This window comes from Vipera berus (genome assembly GCF_964194415.1).
Source record: "Vipera berus genome assembly, chromosome: 3".
NCBI lineage: Eukaryota > Metazoa > Chordata > Lepidosauria > Squamata > Viperidae > Vipera > Vipera berus.
In genome coordinates, this window is record NC_138204.1 from 126502035 (window position 1) to 126519152 (window position 17118).

The 17118-nt window shown below is 36.7% G+C and overlaps 1 long non-coding RNA gene across 1 annotated transcript in view; it reads right to left on the reverse strand.

Moving 5' to 3' along the window:
• LOC308664992 overlaps window positions 1–12083 on the reverse strand; it is a 58678-nt gene extending 46595 nt beyond the window's left edge. The window contains exon 1 of the long non-coding RNA XR_014025795.1: window positions 11895–12083. This is a non-coding gene — a long non-coding RNA (uncharacterized lncRNA). The remainder of the gene's footprint in view (window positions 1–11894) is intronic.
• Between the last annotated feature and the right edge of the window lie 5035 nt (window positions 12084–17118).

The following is a 17118-nucleotide window of genomic DNA, read 5'->3' on the forward strand; positions in this document are numbered from 1 at the left end:
GCATTGAACATTGCAAACATTTCTTCCACAATGCCCTTTTTGAAACATAAATATGCTAGCAATCCGGTAATGAAGTGCTATGTAACATCTGTCAGTACCTGTCTAAAGTCTTAAGGACAGGATTATAGAGGAAGATATTCCACATCTGGTTGAAATGAGGTGTGTCATTTGTGGGGTTTCAAAGATTGCATTTATTTTGTCACTGTAAGCTTTCTTTTCTTTTTTTAGCAAGAGCAGAATTTTTTTTAAAAAAGGAAAGTTTCACTGAAGAAATGATTTAATTATGTTTGTCATATAGATCCAGAATGCTATTAATAGGGCTCAGTTTCACATGGGCAGCCAAGTTAATTATAAGAACATAAACAATACTCTTGCTGGATCAGAACACTGGCCAATAGCCTGTTCTCACAGTGGCCAACCAATGGCACAAGGATGCCCACTAGTGTCCCAGAAGGTGGCCTACAGAGATGACTACACTACCAAAAGTCTAGTAGTCACTGGAAGTTAGGTCAGCCAAACTGGTAACTAGCACTGTATCTCATGGTAGCAAATGCCAACGTTTAATTACATGATGTGCAAACACATATTTCCTTTTGTATCACCTGATCATTCCAGGATTCAATTTCATTGGGTGATTTCATGATTCTAATATTTTAAGAAAGGGAAAATATCTTCCACTTTTCCACCGTGTCTACAACATGTACACCTCAATCATATCCTATCTTATTTGCCTCCTTTCTTGATTAAAATGCCCCAAATGTTACAACCTTTCCTTGTAGGGAGGCTGCTCAAGTCCCTGGTCATCTTAGTTGCCCTCTTCTGAAACAACAGTATACTCTTTTGAAGGGCAGCAACTAAATATTCCAGATATGGTCCTACTACTGATTATATATATGTGGGTATTTTATTGGCATCTATATTTTCAATATTTCTCCACTTTGTAAATCAGTTGCAGCCAAAGTGACAAAGAATTATGTGAGACATTAAAGGCAGACAATCTCTTTATGTCATAAGTTTTCATTAACCAGAATAATTAATTAGTATTATCACAAACAGTAACATTTGCTTTATACACAGAACACTCCTTAGAAAGAGAATCTTTTAATACTGTAATTATGGTTAAACTTGAAAGAGCCTTTAGCTTCTTCAATTCATGTCACATTTTTTCTCCAGAAACTTCAGAACAATATACTTATACTTGTTTATTCTTTTCAGTGCAACAGAATTTAAAAAGAATAGAAAGAGATTGGGAGTCTACCTGTTTATCTGTCTTTCTATCAGCATGGTAATTGTCAGTTACTTCTTTGTTACAGACACTACCATAATTCTGCACATTCACAAAGTACAGTAAATAAACAATTTCTATTTGAAATGCAATCAAATACAAACAGAAAATTACAAATAAATCAATGAAATGATCAAGGCATGATGAGTTTTGCAAAAGATGTAACAAAATTTTGCCACATGCAAAGAAACTGAATTGTATTGCTCTGAAAAAAAAATAGCTGCATGCAAACTAGGTCAGAATTATCTGGGTACTTTGCATAATTGGGAGTTTTTTAAAAAGGGGCCCAATAAAAGGTGTAATAGGGTTGATGGGTACTGCACCACAAAGACATAATCTTAGCTCAAATGAGACTTTTTGTTTTTTCCCTCTAGAACAATTGTATTAAAATATGGTATTCAGAGTCTGAGAATGATTGTTTGATAAAATATTGTCAGATTAAGGCAGTGGATTACTGAAAAATATGTTTTGGGGAAAGACACAGTGATCCAGCTGAGGTATGTAGCACATTGCTTAAATATAATTATCACTTCATTGTAGCCTCAATCTATTTCAAGATCCTCCCTCCTCTCTCCTGGTCTTGTGACCAGTGTGAAGTGTTTGCAGCCAGCCCAATGACCACATAGACACACACAACCAAACATAATTCAATGGGATAGCAGAAACAGGTGCAACGTATTACACAGATGAAACCATACATAACTCCTAAAGGCTACGCCTGCTCAAGGGGTTGGAAAGAATTCCAGAAAAAAATGTTCTGTTGGTTTTCCATATTGTGGAGGGAGTTCTGCTCTTACAACCATGTTGTAAGGATGATAGATGACAAAAGACCATGAACTTTCCAGCAACCCCACCTAAAAAGTGGGTCTGCTGCTTTCATGTTCTCTGCTTATCTTTGCAGATTGGCTAAGAACTTTCGTTCATCAAGAAGCATCCTTTTTACTTGAAAAAAGGATTTCTATTTTAATTATATAATCTTTAGTATATTTTTCTGGAGTCCTTTTTATTTTTCTTTCTGTTGACTATAATTTTCAATTGATTTTAATTGTTGTTAAACTGCCCTGAGCTTAACATAACATATAATATATCCAAATTAAATAGATTGTAAGGGTGGGATATAATTTTGATGTCAAATAAAAGAAAATCAATAGTTAGTGTGCCTCCCTGTTGTGTATCTATAAATAATGGAGAGGATATCAAAATTCAGAGCAATAAATAATTTCTGCTATTTTAATAAAAACTAAATAACAGAAGAAAAAGTTTAAATATTAAATAATGTAGGAGTAAGAATGTAGGGACACGGTGGCTCAGTGGGTTAGGACGCTGAGCTTGTCGATCAGAAGGTTGGCAGTTTGGAAGGTCAAATCCCAAGTGCCGTGTAGCAGAGTGAGCGCCTATTACTCGTCCCAGCTTCTGCCAACCTAGCAGTTCGAAAGCACGTAAAAATGCAAGTAGAAAAATTGGGACCACTACGGTGGGAAGGTAACAGCGTTCCATGCGCCTTTGGTGTCTAGTCATGCCGGCCACATGACCATGGAGACGTCCTCGGACAAGCACTGGCTCTTCGGCTTTGAAACGGAGATGAGCACCAGCTCCTAGAGTCGGAAATGACTAGCACGCATGTGCAGAGGAACCTTTACCTTTACCTAAGAAGGAAAATACCTTTTCCACTAAAATATGATGTCACTTCAAAGTCTTCATCTTTGTGCAATTGTTAGACAATACTAATTCAGATTTGATAAACAGCACATTAGCAAATTCATTGTTGCAAATCTGATATAGTTTTTTCTTTCCAATGTTGTAAGATTATGGTGCTCTTAATTGTGCCCCATGTTCAAAAGTTCCTTAATTTTTGATTTCATGATAAATTCTAAATCCTAGGGATAGAGCCAAGAAGAAGATAATGTATCTTAAACACACATCAGTTGCAGAGTCATATTAGTAACCTAGTTGCTGTGTCTATCAACAATATAGCAACAATATAGCAATAAAGGGACAAGTGCAAACAAAGAGAATCAATTTTCAAACTCACAAGTTACATCCCCCAAAACAAGATTGTTGTAAGCAACCTTTCTCTGAGATAGCCAAAATATACAGAGCTTTTTTTTTCTTCTTTGTGTTATGTAAACTTCATTTTAAAATTGTAGGAAAGTAATGTAATGTAATGCAAAATAGTCCTCCACTGGTTTAACAACGAGATAGCCATCATTTAAGTCAAGCACTTTCTGAGCATAATATCTGACTGGTCCCAGACTCACTCATCTATGTTGAAATTAACATGTTATGTAAGAAAAGTAAAAAAAAAAGAAGAAGAAGAAGAAGAAGAAGAAGAAGAAGAAGAAGAAGAAGAAGAAGAAGAAGAAGAAGAAGAAGAAGAAGAAGACATGATAACTATAATTTTTTTAAAAAATTACTCTGATATCATAAGATTTATAGGATTAAATTTGTTTCCTACCCATAGCCCAAGTTTTCTCAGTGGGACCTACAGGTAGATTCCTCTTTAAAGGAATATATATAATTAATAAATGTTTATTTCAGTGTCCTTTTTTTAGCATTAGACTGAATGGCTGTCTCTGACCAATCATATAAAAATTAAGTTCAGAGCAGAATGCTTTTTTATTTTATTTTTTTATTTTAATTCCATTTATATCCCGCCCTTCTCCGAAGACTCAGGGCGGCTTACAAGCTTAGCAGTAGCCTTCATTCTATGTATATGCCTGCTTATTAGGGCTTTCACACACACCCCCAAGCGGCATTATTACAAAGTCAGCTTAATTGCCCCCAACAATCTGGGTCCTCATTTTACCTACCTCGGAAGGATGGAAGGCTGAGTCAACCTTGAGCCTGGTGGGATGCGAACCTGCACTAATTGCAGGCAGCTGGTGTTACTTAAGGAGGCATTAGCCCACTGCTCCACCAAGGCTCTTATTTTATTAAAATAGACTTGAAATTACCCCAAGCTTGCTTGTTTTCAACAATAATTGTCTCTGGATCTTTCTGAAGCAGTTTCTGAACTGGCCTGAGGGTGGAATGAAAGGCAGTCCAATATAAGAATAATAGAAATAATACCGATGAGCTATTGCAAGGAGGAATACTTTGTTGTTGTTACTAGAAGTGTGCGCTGGCCATATGATTCAATCCAGTGCTCCTTACATGATAGCAAATATTTTGATTTAGATACAGTTCCAAAAAAATAATAATCTTCAAATGGTTTTCTATTCCTATTCAGAATCATTCAACATCTTGTATTCAGCAGGTCTGAGAGAGGCAGTCATCAGTAATTTATTTCTTTGAACTATATATTTGCATGCATTCACTTATTTAGTGGCTCAGAGCATCTTATATACAGTACATACAATTAAAATAGCAAAACTACAATTGAAATATGCCTTAAAACATGACTGAGACAATATATTATAAAATGAATAATTTGGGAAAACAGTAGAGTGAGTGAAAACAAAATAATTAAATGGTCTTGGTAGATAAATATGTCCTTAGACCACTTTTAAAGGGTAACAAGGAAGGTGCTTTACTTGTTTCACAGCATGGGTCCCACTAAAAAAAAAAACAACCAAAAAACCACTGAATCCATGGCAGCATTCACAAAAGATGTCCTCTTGACAACAGTGGGGCCCACCAGACTGTACAGAAGAAGGCAGCTTTATAAGACTTCTCCATATAAACTTATTCAGCCATCAAGACATTGCTAGTCACCACGTTCGAGGGCATTGCACTGGTTTAGCTGCCTTTTCTGTTAGGAAGCCCTTTATGACCGGCAGACTCAGGAAACAAGATCTTTATTGCCAGTAGGATATTGTAACAGAATCCTGAAAGCTTGCCAAAGTAATTCTCCAACTCAATGAATACACACCATAATTAAGCCAGTTATTCTGAGTCTCTTTGTCATGTTTTTCTAGACTCAGGAATCTTTTCTGTAATGGCCCTACTTCCTCATATAATAGTCAGACTCCCTCTTCCCTTTTTCCAGGATCTGTTAGATATTCAATCACATCCAGTGGAAAAAGTTTCCGTGCTTGGGTAACAGAAGCCTCTTCTGACCACTAAACATATCAATCAGAGACATGTGAAATAATGGCGAGCTTTACAGCTTCACAAAGGAGTTTCATAGAAGTGATTGGCGTGAAGCATCATCCAAGCAAAGCATTCTTTGAAACTATGTGCATGACTTGTATTGATCCGTCTTCTTTTTAGCCCATCCTTATCTGTTATTCACTAAGCATTCCAATTGGAAAACCCTCAACAGCCTAGAATAGGGAAGAGCTGTGCTGTGCACAAAAGGCAGTATAGCTAGGGCACTGCCTTCTTTGTACCACAACAGCCTCGGAGGAAGAACCAGCAAGCAGAGCTGATGAACCATTCTGTGTGATTATTTCATCTGACACTCACTCAACTCCATTCTACTCCTGTCATAACATTTATATGAAGTACCTATCTTCTATGCATACTATGAGAAGACGTAATGCCTCCTGTTTGGGGTTTGGTTATTTCACAGATACCCTGATGTTCCCCCATGTGTCCCAAATAGCCCAGCTTGACATTTAGAATTTGGCTAATCCCAAAGCCCGTTTTTTTTTTAGTTGCTATGGTTAAACAACTCAGAAATCTTTGCTAATGCACTGGGAATGGCCCAAAGTATCCAGCTGATTTTGATTTACCATCTGCCCACATTTGATACTTTGGAGTGCAAATGGATGGAACAGACTTAGAAACTAATTCAACAGATAAGCAGCCACCACTGGCCATAGCTGTAATATTCATTTAAAAACTGGAAATATGGAGATTTAACATTAGATTGTTCTATTTCAGTTGGATGGACAGAAGCTACTAAAAAGCTAACCTTTTGTCTTCATTGTCGAAGATAAAGCCAGAAAGAATTTCATCTTCTGAAGTTACGATGCCTGAATAATATGCATTTTATTGGACAGTTGGTGGCAGCATTTGCTTCTTTCTTTTGCATATCATAGGTTTCCAACCTAAAGTCTTGGGAAGAAAAAACTGCAAGCAGACATCAGGTAGAACATTTATAGCAATATGCTTATATTAATTAAGCAATATAAGAGTGCTATGAGAACTATGTCTTCCCACATAGTCCTCATATCATGTTTGCTTCCCAAACTAGCATCAACAGAGCAGAAACTGGATAAATACTGAGAAAAGAGAAATTATAAAGTAAAAATCCTCATGCATGATCCAGGTCTGTTCATATTACATGGAATGAATATTGCTGCAGAAGCTGCCACATCACTGGAATTATATGTGTGCCAGGCCTTTACAAAAGTGCTATAAAAAGAAATGCTTCCATTAAAAACAGATGAACTGGTTTCACTTTGGACTCATTGATAATGAGCTGTGGACATCCTGTTTAGGTGAATGCAGGAATTTGGAATGCATTAATAGCAGCATCCTGACTCAAACTTAACTAACCAATGGGTGATATCAGCAATTATCTATGCTAAATTTTTATATATTCTCTAATTCAGAGACTAGCAAAATGTAATTGTACTGCAAGACACCTGTAGCATGCAGGACCCAGGATCTGTGGCCAAATGGACAATTTTTGGTGGTACAGTTATTCAGATTTTTCTCCCTCCAAAAATCAGGTACATAATCAAATCAGAAGCCCAAAGAAAAAAAAATCAATTTTGATTTCCACATTAAAATGCTGTCCAAAGCTTCAAAATAGCCCCAAATCCAGTCACAGGATAGCTAATGCTGGCAGTACTGTTTTGATTACAACAGCTTGTAGAAGCTTACCACTCTGGTTATCACCTTAAAAATCTAATAAAGGGGGAGAAAGGATTGAAAAAATGTCTGTGTCATAAGGGAGTATACTAGGGCACTTGTGAAATTCAACAGGCTAAAATGTGGCTCTTGATGCCTGAAGCGTTGGCCATCCCTCTCTAGCTGTTCAGTTTACAATGATGTACCCTGATACATCATTCATTTTCACATGCATTTTGTGTTTGGTCTGCATATCCTCCACTCTCTTCACCTACTGAAGTACAATATGAGTGAAGCAGCTATTAATGGAATCTGGGTTAAAATTCATACATGTAATCTTCTCATAATGAGGTTATATAATAATGAGTATATAATGTAAGAAAACACTGTGCATAGAGGATCATGTCATGACTGCTTCTAAGTATCCTTGTTTCTGACCCAATTGGTTTCTAAGATGAAATGTCTCTGCATTGAATTTTTCATTTCCAGCCCTTCTCTTCGCCACCCGCCACCCCCAATGCTGTTAAACATACTAGATACTTTCATTAAAGATTTTATTAATGGAATTTTCTATGCACTAGAGAAAGACTCCAAAACAGTTGTAAAGTGCATAGTGGGTGGGGGAAAGAAACCCTTCATCAGAACTCTCTTTAGGCTGTTCAGGAACTAGATGTGAAAACTTCTGCTTCAGTTAAAAAATAAAATAAAATTATGCATTGCTGGACTTGTTTTTAAAAGAAAAATCAAGGGAAAATCTAGTTATTCAGGAAAAGAAAAATCATATATATGTGGGGGAGAGGAGATAGAAAATGTTTCTGTCAGATTTCAAATCAGCAAAGTTACTTTTTATGAAGTATCTCATAATTCCTCCACTAGTTTAGCAATACTTAAAAAAAAGGTATGAAACCTATTACAGTAAGTGATAACTGTTGCTTCAGCTGAGGGGTGTTCCTTTTCTTTCAAAATAGCCAATTAAATGTTTGGGTTAGCCTGTAAACAAGCACAAAAGCAGATAAGAGTATTTCAGATGATATAAAAGGAAACGGCTATGATCAAACCACAGCAGGAAAATACACGTGGAGATTAAATTTGCTATGGGAGGAAGCTGAATAAAGGCTGACACATCTGTTTCAAAAAAATAGTTGCAACTAGGCAGTGCAAATAAGTCCTAGATCACGTAAGATAGGAAGACTTATAAAATAAGATAGGAAGACTTATAAAAGAATGTAGCTTTCACAGCTGTATTCTTTTAGCTCAGAAATAAGTCTCATTGATTTTAATGATCATTTCTCCCAAATGAGCATAAAATCACATTCTAAACTGATCAAAACTATTCTTGGACTTAACTGCTTCTTTGATTATTTTAACATTTCTGATTCGTAGAGTTTAAAAATAATAATTAGTGGATGAACTGTTACTGTAAAAGGCCTTTGTCATCTATGTTCCTTAGACACAGAATGCTTCTCCCCTCCTTTACTCATAATTTATCCTCAATATCAACAAAAAAATGATACACATTTTTCTTCAAAACTGTATTTTTAGTACCTATGTAAATGAATTCATCTATAAATTAAAGTAATTGGTTAATCAGCTCAAGCATGTTATTAATAATTGAGCAAGTCCTTTAATCAACTGGCCGCTGTAATTTGCCCTCCAAGGTCTGTAAAATCAATATAGCATTTGTGTTATTACACAGCCCAAAGACCATTCTTTTTAGGTCGCGATGGCTTGCCAATAATACAAAATGATTGGTTGATGTCTCATAAGTGTATCTAATGGCAGAAGAAGCTTTCTAACCTCTGAGTATCTCTCTCTAGAATTTGTGTAACTGATACTATTCATTTAGGGAGATAGGGATAAAACCAATCAACCAAACAATATTAATGGCTATTTTGCAGGTAGAACTGGGCACAACAGTAGGAATTCTAAGCCAATTGTAGTCAACATGCTTTTTTTGTGTTTTACAGACTTGTACATCAAGGGTCCCCACACCCCAGGCCATGGGCCACTACTGGTCCATGGCCTATGAGGAACTAGACCACACAGCTGGAGATGAGTGATAGATGAGCAAGCAAAATCAAAAGCATCCCCCCCCAGTACATGGAAAATTTGTCTTCCACAAAATCAGTCCCTGGTACCAAAAGGGTTGGGGGCCACTGTTGTACAGGGTTAATGGTTTTGCCATTTCTTACAGGTGTGTATTTGTATCGACTTTGCTATGAACACCAACTGGAGTCAGAAGATATGATGAAAACTGATGAATTTCACAACACATGTAATATTGCATAATACAGGCATATAAACAACATTCAAAAGAGATAATAAAAAGCTAAAAGGAAACAATAACATTAGAATACCCTTTCATTAGCAATCAACACTCAGAAGCAGGTGAGAAGGGCGGTATAGAAATAGTATTAAATAAATAAATAAATAAATAATACCAGAAGTAACATCAAATAAGAAAGCAATAAAAAAATATGCTAGTCAAAGAACTACCAACTTAAATAATAATCAAGCAGTAAACAACAGCCTAATCAAGGAAGTGCCAAAGGAAAACATCACCTCCTGCCAACACTGAGAGGGCAAGCTAAGGTACGGTATATAAAAGTGAGCAAACTCTACTCCCCTCCAGCATTGAAGATATTATGTGATCAGGTAAGAAAATATCTGCAAGCATATAACCAAGCTAAGAGAGCACCAAGGACTGCACATTATATGTTGTAGCATGGTTAGTATCTGAAAGCAGACACGTGTAAAATTATCCTGGGCATTTATGCAAACATTAGTGAGATGTGGCTGCTATGAATGTCTCTGTAATATAGACTTTGAAGTGGCATATGCTCTGTTGTTTTGTGTGTGTCCAGGGTCACATAGCCATTGTCTCTCCAGGTAGGGAATCTTCCTGTATTGGCCTTCAAAGACAGCTGAGGGATCAGCATGACATCAGCATAAAGGCCCTCTAGTGGTTAGGTATGTCAAGTTTAGTTAAACATGTCATCTGGGAGGCAGAGTACCTGTTGGATTCACTGACACTAAAGATTGGGCACCTAGCTAGATTCAGTTTGTGCTCTTTTTCTGCTACATGTTGCTTAATGAGTGCTTTTTCCTGATCCTATCCATACTGAGTAGACGACCTGGAGAGAAGCCCAAGGCTGAGAACTTGGTTGCCACTATCATTTTCCATGTGGACTGAAAATTATCCCTCATAGATAATGGGACAAAGCCAAGGGGAAAATATCTGCAGAAGCAGATATGCTTAAAATTAACTTCTGGGTCTACTGTTCAAAAATATCCTTCAATATATCCAATGTTAAAATATTTTGCTCCATTTTATATACATAAATCAAATTTAATTGTTCTTCTTCTTTAATTGTAATCTTTACTTACTTCTGCTTCTCTCTAGTATCCAACCTTCAAGTCTCATCTTATTGTGCTTTTTAAAAAAGAGAATTCAGAATAAAAGCATTTTACCATAGCAGGGATTATTTCTAATTAATTCCAAATTATTATTTCAAATTCATCTGGAGCCTTAGACTATTTGTAACTTTCCTAAATCAAAATTGTAATCACCCTTTTGCTGTTTATTCAAAAAAGAAATTAAGTCTGGAACTGAAACATTGATTGTCTTTAGTCTTGTATATATATATTTCAATTTCCTTATCCCTTTTCCTTGATTAAAGCTTTTTATTCACAAACACCCATGTTCTTTAATAAGATTGTTCTTTTTAATTCTTTATTATAATAAATTATACTTAATAGAAGGAAATTTGGCCAATCAAAGTCCCAATAGATAAGCTGTTTATTTGTGAGCAATTTATATATATTGAATTCTTTGTTTCTAGTCTCAGCTGTTTAAATCTGTTTTTGTTGTAATTGTTCTAACCAGGGATTATATACACCATTCACATATTATTAACAATGATAAATTAGAACTCTAAAATGGACGCTCTATAAAGTATAGTGTGGGTGTATTCTCTTGCCACAAACAAATCATCCTCATTTATTTTTGCCCTGTATTCCAGATTTATTAAGATTATATTATGAATACTCCCATTCTAAACAATCTAACCCCTTTTCTATATTAAAAACAAAACATTATATAATTCTTGTAAGTATTTTTAATTGGATTATATAGTCAGTAAATTCTTAATATTTATTGACAGCCTATTATCTAAATCTATGTATGTCTCTTACATTGAATCTAATATTTGGCTCTAGTATTATAATTATTTCTTATTTAGGAAAAGATTGTTTTTTCATTTTATCTGTTCAGCTTCTTTATTAATAGTTTTAATAATATTTCATTAAAGAGACTGTATTTTTCAGTAATTGCATTTGTTCCTGGGGCATTTATAAAATTCTGTTGGTTGAATGAAGTTCATTCACTGCACTAAATCTTTACAAGAAGATCTGAAGTTATGAGGAACATTCATTTTACCTGTTGTTTCTTTAGAAATTTTTAATAAAATAACTAAGAATCAAACTATTATGATTTATATATAGGCTATGCTATTTATAAGGTTATTTGATCCTTATCTATTTTATGGGGTTTCTCATCTTCTTTCTCAATTGAACCTTGGAAGCTTCCCATACATTAATTGAATTATTACGTAAATAATTGAGAATATTCTTTTAATCTGTAGGTTAAATGACACATCATTTCATAATCTCTTGGCCTCCCTTCATGGGCCCTAGTTAGTAGAGCAAGCAAGATAAGCAAAACCTTTTCTCAGAGCCCTGCAAGAAGACTGATAATCTGCTAAGTTCAGACTAGCAACGTGGAAAAGAGAATGGAAGGCAAGATTATTTATTTGTATGTAATTACATAATGATCTAGGCTAGCCACATTAATAATATAAATATATACCTGAATGAGACTTATAGTGGGTGTCAGATCACCTGGTACTCAGGTTTTCTTTTTCCTCAACCATTTCTAAGGCAACCTCCTTTGGGGTGTGCAAGGTTAAAATCTTTCTGCTTCAAAATGAACTTGCCTTGTGAGCTGGAAAGAGAGCAAGTTCATGTCAAATTTTTCTCTTCTGAATCTACAGCTCTGCCTCTGATATCAAATGGAGAAAAGTAAATAATCCTATGAGATTCTGGAATGCCGCCACGCCCTTACCATGCATACCACACTGTGCTTTTAATGAGAAACCAGTTTGGACAGGAGAGACGCTCCACGAAGTAGCGGCGGAATTACAGACAGATCGGCCTATTTTCAGCCTTCTGTTTTGGTTCAGCGCTGTGTGTTTCTGCATTTGTCTACAACGCACAAACAAATACAAAATGTATTCCATATGCATCCAAATTTAGGAACTGATTTTAATACTTTATGCATAATACATTGGTTTAATCAATTTCCCTCCAAATATGCATTTTCAACACTTTTATCTTGAAATGTGCATTTTATATGTGTGTGTGTATATATCTATATCTATATCTATATCTATATCTATCTATCATCTATCTATCTATCTATCTATCTATCTATCTATCTATCTATCTATCTATCATCTATCTATCTATCTATCTATCTATCTATCTATCTATCTATCTATCTATCTATCTATCTATCTATCTATCTACAGTATCTATCTATCTATCTATCTATCTATCTATCTATCTATCTATCTATCTATCTATCTATCTATCTATCTATACACACACACACACACACACACACACACACACACACACACACACAGAGACACACAACTGTGTCCAAGAGGTATAGATCTAGTTGGTTCAGATGGGAAGGAGAAACGGAAAAAAAATATTATGCCATGCAAAATCATAGCTGCTGAATTCATAGAGCCTAAGAGAGATAGGAATAGAAATTCCCTTACAGAAATACTTATGTTTAAACTTAGAACAAGCTTTTTTTGTTATATAATTTTAATGTCATCTTGATTGTTTAATCTGTATATGTTTTTGTGTTTTTCTTTAATTTACAATAACAGGTTACTTTACTATATATTTGTACCAGTACTAAAGAAAGTCAGAAGTCAATCACTCACCCACCCCCTTTTTTGGAGGATGTGTGTTTGTGTGTGTGTGTCACTTTAACTTTTTTCTTTTTTAAATACTACCTGGAATTAAAGGGTAAATGTTCCAAATGCTTGCCTGTTTTTTTTTTCAGGTGACAGTGAATATATTGTCAAGTAGAAAATCATAATTATCCTCAGAAAAGGGACAGTTCGATCTGACATAAACCTAGCAATTTCTTCACTGAGGAGATTCCTTATCAGGACTACCTGCAAGAAGCAGGACAGCTTTGAAAATCAAGTGTTTGTTTTCTTTTTTCTTTTTTAAAGTAACAGTGGCAAGAAGGGAGAGAGAAAAAGCTTTGCTTATTCTGGGTGCCTGTGTGTGTCCGTGGGCGTATGTTTGAGTGTGTATATACGTATGTTCTGTGTGGTTCTGAGCAGGCTTCAGAACTGTTATTTTTGTTATTATTGACAAAGTTGCCTTGTGATGGATGCCCAGAAGGGGGTCTCCGCTGAAATTATGATATAGAAACTGAATCTAATTATTTTGGTAATACAGGAGAGCAGAGTATGAAAACAGAAGTGCTGACTATTGAACTGGTTGGTTATAATAACGGCTTGTTATTTACACCTTATATTTTTACTATGGAAAGTGTGCCCTATGGAAGATGAATGCACACACACCCAGGCGAATTAAAATCTCTGGTTTCTTTGCAGTTCTCTCCTTTATACTGTTTGGAGTTAATTTATATGAGTTAAAGTGCGATAGTTTTAATAGTTTATGATTGTTCGCATAAGGTAGATTATGATTGTTTGTATTCTTATACCCTGTACTTAGTTCTGGGAAGTCGGGGAGGGGGGAGTGGGAGGGAGGGGCTGGGGAGGGTTGGGGAGTGGGAAGGGGGTGGGAGGGGAGGGGGTTGGGAGGGGTTTTGTTTTGTTTTGTTAAAGATAAAATGTATTGTAAAACTTTTCAATAAAAAAAACACCAAATAAATGAAAAGCATACTTTATGATATAGAATTCCCCAAGCCTTCTAACTAACACAGAGATAATATCTTCAAAAATGAGGCTTCTTAAAATGAATGTTATTTTACAAGTGAACAAATCAGCACCCTTGCATAAATCATTCATTTCCAGGGTTGGGGTTTTTTTGTTTTGTTTTTTTTAAAGAAAATGTTACATTTTCATACTCAGAACCATGTGCCTAGTCCCGTGAAGAAATGAAAAGAATAGAGATGGAGACATTCCAAGATCAGAACTCTGTAAAATACATAGTTAAAACCAGAATACATCTGCCTACATGCATTCATACTTGTAATATATGTGCCAATTATAATTACCAGTGCATCTTTTTATTGAAAAATAATACCTTGCCAGCAATTGGCTGAGATGCTTTGATGCTATAAATTGCTTGCATATTTTCTTTCTAGTCAGGTTCAACTAATAGCATAAGGGGTAAATAAAAAACAAAACAGTACATATATTGTGAGTTGAATGAATTTGGTAGAGTAAAGAAAACAGAGTGCCTCCTTTTATTTAAAAACATTTGCAAAATTTGACGGCATTGGTCGCGCTGGTGAATGATCTCTGGCGGGCCCGAGATAGAGGTTATTCCTCTGTGCTGGTCCTATTAGATCTATCAGCGGCTTTTGATACCATCGACCATGGTATCTTACTGCGTCGTCTTGAGGGGCTGGGAGTGGGAGGCACCGTTCTGTGGTGGTTCTCCTCCTACCTCTCGGACCGTTCGCAGACGGTGTTGGCAGGAGGGCAGAGGTCAAGCCCTAGGCCTCTTAATTGTGGAGTGCCTCAGGGTTCGGTGCTCTCGCCCCTCCTGTTCAACATCTATATGAAGCTGCTGGGAGAGATCATCCGTAGCTTCGGGGTGAAATATCATCAATATGCTGATGATACCCAGCTATTCATCTCCACCCCGAACCAACCCAGTGATGCCCTTGATGTGATGTCCCGTTGTCTGGAAGCGGTACAGATTTGGATGGGAGAAAACAGGCTTCGACTCAACCCGGCCAAGACTGAGTGGCTGTACATACCGTCATCTCGTTTAGTCCAAGAGGTTCCATCTCTGACTATAGGAGGAGAGATGTTACCTCCCATTGATAGAGCACGCAATCTGGGCGTCCTCCTAGATTCACGACTCAGTTTTGAAGATCACATTGGAGCCGTGGCTAGGGGGGCATTTGCACAGATTCGTCTTATATACCAATTGCGCCCCTTTTTGGACCGAGATGCCCTACGTACAATCACCCACGCACTCGTTACCTCCCGTATTGATTACTGTAATGCTCTCTACATGGGGCTGCCCTTGAAGACCACCCAAAGGCTTCAGCTGGTGCAGAATGCAGCTGCACGGGTTGTGATGGGAGCTCCCCGATACTCCCATATTACACCCCTCCTGCGTGAGCTGCATTGGCTACCAGTTGCCCTCCGGGTGAGATTTAAGGTGCTGGTACTTACCTTTAAAGCCCTACATGGCTTAGGTCCGGGATACTTGCAGGACCATCTGCTGCCGGGAACAAATTCCCATCGTCCAGTACGCTCATACAGAGAAGGCCTCCTCAGGGTACCGTCAGCTAGGCAATGTCGGCTGGCGACCCCCAGGGGGAGGGCTTTCTCTGTGGGAGCGCCAACCCTATGGAATCAGCTCCCCCCTGAGCTTCGGATGGCCCAAAACCTCCAATCCTTTCGCCGCGGCCTCAAAACACACCTGTTCCACCAGGCTGACCTAGACTGACAGGCATTTTAATTAATTTATATTTAGTATTTTTAATTCATTTTTTAAATTCTCTAATTTTTTATTGCACTGATGTTCTCAATTTCATTTTATCTTGATTTATGTACTTATTATATGTTTTGTTGTTAGCCGCCCTGAGTCCTTCGGGAGATAGGGCGGGATATAAATCCCATCAATAAATAAATAAATAAATAAATAAATAAAATTCACTGGTTTATTTGTCATTGCCTCAGCAGATGGTAGTACTTGACTGACCTTGGGTAGTCATGGAAGCTAAGCAGGATTAGGCCTGGATATGCCTTGGGTGGGAGGCCTCCCTGGAAGACAGGGGCTGTAGATTAGGCTGGAAGTCAAAAGAATATCTTTATAAAAGGCAGTGGCAAATGGCTTCCATACTGTCATTAAAAAAACCCTATATAGACTTAACCATGATAATGAAGAATCAAGCTTAACTCAAACCAGACTTTATTTTGCTTTATGCTTTAGGTAAAATTAATGGAATTTTTGTTAGAGCTCCTGTACCTGGATAAGTTTAATCTTGGTGGATCAAAAGAGGATTCAGAGACAATGGTATCCAAAAAAAAAGCAAATCAGATGAATGGCACCATCTCGGATGTGTCAATATTTCAAACCAGTAAGCTTGGTTTTGTCATTTTGTTTTAAACAACATCAAGATTTAGAGTATAGATGTGAAGGGAAATAAGGGGCTTCTATTAGTGGTACCTAATCTGTCATCTTTAGGGCAAATCATTGTATCACAGCACTGGAACCTGATGGCAACTTGTTCCACAAGTAGCAGGACTGAATAGACATAAAGTTAATATAAAACATTACAAGGGTATAAGTGAAATTGGCCTATGTCATAAAGAAATATACCTACACATTACTTAGCCAGGGAGATTGACTTGAGGGGGGGATAGAAGCCAAGGCTTGAAGAGAAGAATGAACTGGATAAGGCAGGACTGAAGGTTCAAACCAGGATCAAGTAGGCACGTCTTTTCCAGAGACATTTATTGCTGTGGCCATTTTCAAGAGAACAGGGAAAGCTGGATGGTTTAAGCATGTACTGTGTTTACATGACATCTTTAATGTAACTGTTCCACCCTTATGTATGAACTCTTCCTTTTGAATTCAATAACTAAAATGTTTGAAGTTCCCTTGGCCCTGAATAAAATTATTAGTATGGTTATTGTTTTTCTAACGCAGACAGTAAAGTAAGTTGCTCCTGTCTGTAGGTAGTCAAAGGTTGAGTAGTTTATCTGTCTGCACAACCACTACCTCACTGGCTGTAAAATAGGCAAAAGGATTATTTAAAGTGAATTGTAAAAGAGCAGAAAGGGATCTTGCTT